Raw genomic sequence first — 4,463 nt, 5'->3', positions numbered from 1 at the left:
GAACCTGTTCAGCCTTCACAAGCAAAGGCTGAGGGGGGACCTGGTGACCATCTATAAACTCACTAGGGGGGACCAGAAGGGTTTGGGGGAGACACTGTTTCCCCTAGTGCCCCCTGGCATAACAAGGAACAATGGACACAAGTTGTTGGAGAGTAGGTTTAGATTAGACATCCGCAAGAACCACTTCACAGTCAGGGCGGCTAGGAGCTGGAACCAACTTCCATGGGAAGTGGTGCTGGCTCCTACCCTGGGGGTCTTTAAGAAGAGGCTTTATGCCTACCTAGCTGGACTCATTTGAGTCCAGTTTTTGGTTGTTGTTTTTTTTTTTCTCCCGCCCAGGCGGGGGGTCAGACTTGAAGATCTACAAGGTCCCTTCCAACCTGACTTCTGTGATTCTGATTCTATGAGATGGAGGCCAAAGAAACAGGCCCAGCATAGTGAGGGGCCCCACAACCTCTGCTTTGCAGGCAGCAGTGCCAACAGGATAGAGATGCTTCCAGACTGCTCACACCCACACCCGGCAGAGTCCAGCAGCATGAGCCAAGCAGGTGCCACCTGCAGTGGCCCAGGTGTGATTGACTGAGCCCCCTTCTCTCCATGAGCCCCGCTGCTCAGATGAGGCCTGCCCACAGCCAAGCTGGGTCAGGGCCCAGCCTTGGCATCTCCTGCACCTTGGTTTCTTCTGCCATACAGCAAGCACCTGCCCCTGGGACTCCATTCCTGGGCCTGACTCCAGTCACAGCTCCTCAGGTCTGGAAGAAGAAGAGCTCCCCTGAGCTGCGTTTACACAGGAGATGCAGTGGTCTCCACAGATGACAAGGGCAGCTCAGACAACCCCCCTTGGACTTGTGGCCATGAAGACATTGTTTTGGTTATAGGATTTGTTGTCTGCCTGTCCCTTCCTGGTCTCTCTGTGACCCTCTGTGGGTCACAGGCCTCTTGCCTGTATCTCTCTGCAGTTCGATCCCACATGCTCCCACTCCCAGCTTAGCCTTAAGCTGCAGTACCCTGGGTCTCAGCTGTGGTCTTTCAGCTGGTCTTACTGGGTCTTGTGAGCCTTCACTGTGGGAGCTGTGAGCACCAGGGAACACCATGACCAGGGACCACCCTACTGTTCACTCTCAACAGCAACGTAAAATCATAGAAAAGTAGGGCTGGGAGGGATCCCAAGAGGTCATCTAGTCCAACCCCTTGCACAAGGCAGGATCATCCCTATGCAAACCATCCCATACAAGTCCTTGTCCAACCCAGTCCTAAAAACTGCAGTCAACCCTGTCACACAAGGCACATTGCCCAGACATCAAAGACTCTCTCACCTGCCACAGGGGGCACAAGGGCTGTCAGTGTCCTGCTGCTGCAAGGGTTGTCAAATGCACTTGAGAAATCCCAGGAAGAGCCACTCCCCAGATGCATAGGAAGTCAAAACCCCCCACAGTTGGTACCAGTCCGACCATGGGGGAAAACTCCTTCCTGATCCCAAATGTGGGGTGCATCTGATCCTGAGTGGCAAGACCCTCTAGTAAGAAACTTCTGGGTTTTAGCATCAGCAGGAGCACTGGCATGCCCCAGTCAAAATCCCCAAATTTGGCTGCAGCCAGTGCCTCTGAAGAAAGCAGAAAACCCCCAGACACCTGTAGCAACAGAAAGGGAACAGATTAGGAAGAAAAGGAGAACTAAAGCATAACACATGGGGAGCAAGAAGTGCAGTGGACCCTTGTTGGCTGGTTTCCTGGAAGAGCGCTTCAAACAACTGTCCACCACTTGCTAGGAGAGACTCCTTCTGCCCTGCTATAGCCCTTCTGAGGTCCTGGGGCTCCTGAGGCTTGGCCTATCCAGCTTTCCCTCTTTAACCCCCTGCCCTTCCCGCCCAGGGGGCTCCTGCGCAGCGGAGGCAAACTTGATGGGACTGTAGCTCTGGCTGTGTGGAATGGAGTAGAGCTGGCAGGATGCTGTTGCAAGGGGAGGGGACACTCCCAACAGCCAACTTAACCCTCCCCTGGCCCTGAAGTGATATGAAGCCCTTAACTTGGTGGTGGCTGGAGGGCAAGAAAGGGTTAACTTGTCTGCTGGCAGAGACCCCTCCCCTTTTGGCAACAGCACCTCCCACAGGGATGGAGGTTGAGGCACCTGCCTTTACTGCACATCTGAGCCTCATGCCCATTACCCACCCTTAATGCCACTGCTGAAGGACATCTTGTCTGGAGTCACTGTTTTCCTCCCTGCTACCAGCACCCTAGGGACCAACAGAGTAATGGCCCCCAGTCACCAGCCCAGCACAAAGTATTCCTCCAGCACTTCACAGCAGCTCCTGTCCCAGCAGCCACCAACCCTCCGGTCTTTCTCCTTGCTGCGTGTCAGGGGTTCAAAGCCAACAAGAGCCCCTGTGCACTCTGCACCCCACTGTGACCTGTTAGCTCTGTGCCAGCCCTTCCCTGCCCCTCTCCCCAGCTGTGTGTTCTGCAGGGGCACAATTAATCAGCCCCAAGCTTACTGCAATGGCAGAACTTGCCTCAGCCCCTGGTCTGGTTGGTGCCATGTAATCTCCCGCTCAGAGTGGTCCCACAGTGGCACTTGGTGGCTGGGGGTGGGTCTCAGCTGACCTGTCCAAATCCATGAGCTTTCTGGGGCAGGGGTCCCTTTGACTTTACCTCTAGCTCATGCACTTCTCCCAGCTGCCAGGCTGTGCTTGCTCTGAACTCTACAATGTGGCTGGGGTGACTGAGGTCTCCCTCTATGCACAGTGGAAGCAGGGTCTGTTCTCCAGTCCTCCAGAGATGCAGTGCTCCCACCTCAGCTGAACTGTGACTTGCCCTGAGCCCTAGGCTATTTGAGCCCGTTTCCCAAAGTGAGCAGGTCTGTCCCTGTCAGTCCTTCCCACTAGATCTAGAGTATGGACAGGCTATGTGCAGAGGGGGGAATAGAAGTGGCACAGCAAGAGGACTCGCTGTGGCATGTGAGAGCAGAGTCCCAGGGAAGGAGAAATGAGGAAGGGAGGAGATAGGCTCCAAGCTCCCATTTCAAGGGCAAGGGACAGCCCACACGGTAGCCCAGGCAAGGCCTGCTGGTGTCCAGGCTGTCCTCACAGTTTGCAGGCTTCAAGAGATAGGGGCACTTATCCCCAGGGACCTGGGGCAGTCACTGTAGGGAGTGAGCTACAGCAGGGGTGCTAGAGCAGGGGTATATGCTAGGTAGTGACTGGTCTATATAAGAGGGTAAGGGTCTCCTACAACTGCTGGCTGGTGGAACTGCTCCTGCACCACAAAGAGCAGGAGCTCCCACAGTGCTGATGCCCCTGCTTGCACAGGAGTCAAAGCAAGTCATAGCTTAGCTGGGGAGGGAGCTGGGGGCACTGCATCTTGGTGGGGGGGGGAGGGCTGGAGAACAGACATTGTGCAAGGGAGCCGGCAGATTTCTGCCAGTGACTGATCCCAGAGACCTGAGCTTGGGTGCAACTCAGGATTGGCTTGCACACTCTAGATGTGGCTGACTCATTTCCATGCCTCGGTTCTGGAGGGCTTGAGATCTGCCCTTGAGTCACTGACTACTGCTTCTACACAGGCTGGGCCACAGTGACCCTTCTTGAAGTGACCTGCCCCTAACGAACTCCCTCCCTGTGTGTCATACATGGCTCTGCCCTCCTCCTTGGTGGCTGAGCCCACCAAGCTGTGACCTCCCAACTGGCTGTGCTGGAGCGGCTGGAAGAGAAGACAGCTGTCTTCTCACCCAGGCTGAAGTCACAGACTGGACGGGCAGGCTCTCTCAGCCAGGCCAGGCCAGGCCAGCCCAGGGAGGTTCCTTTGCTGTGGGCTTGGCAGATAAGTAGCGAACCAACATTATGCCCTGGCCCCAAGTGCTCTCTGCAGCAGGGAAAGGGCCGCAATATGAACTCTGGGCCTCTTGCCTGTCCCCCAGCCCTGGCTTGGCTTCCTTCTGATTGTGGGTCACCCAAGGGCAGTAGCTCCAGTCCCTAGGAAGGAATTGAAGTTCTTCCCCTTGCTAGGGGCTTTGGAGAGGAAAGCAGTGACTCCATGCTCAGTGCTGTGTTCAGTGCAGTAGTATAGGTAGGGTATAGCAATGGGGGCAGCCGCTCTAGGGTGGTGGCAAAAAAATGGCTGCCGTTGGTAACCACATAGTAGCGATGGGGAACACCTGGAGTGGTTGTCCCAGGTGCCCAGCTGTGTCATGTCCCTGCTGGTGCAGGGGCAAGAGGAAGCCCTGGGACAGCAAAGGGAGGGAAACTGGAGAGAACAGCAAAATCTTACCTGGCACTGGGGAAAAGGGCATGTGTCCTGTCCCGTGCCAAGCAGCTACACACATACGTTGCTCTACCCTACTGTACTCAGCCAGGTGGAAGAGCCAGCCCAGCCAGGGCCCCTCACCTGGCCCCAACAGCCAGCACAGGGGTGTCATGGCTGTTTACTTCCCTGGCACAGAGAGAAAAAATTATTTCCACGATAACTTGT

The sequence above is a fragment of the Crocodylus porosus genome, unplaced genomic scaffold (genome assembly GCF_001723895.1).
Source record: "Crocodylus porosus isolate Cpor-Errol unplaced genomic scaffold, CroPor_comp1, whole genome shotgun sequence".
Taxonomy (NCBI): Eukaryota; Metazoa; Chordata; order Crocodylia; family Crocodylidae; genus Crocodylus; species Crocodylus porosus.
This window is presented reverse-complemented; position numbering follows the sequence as displayed.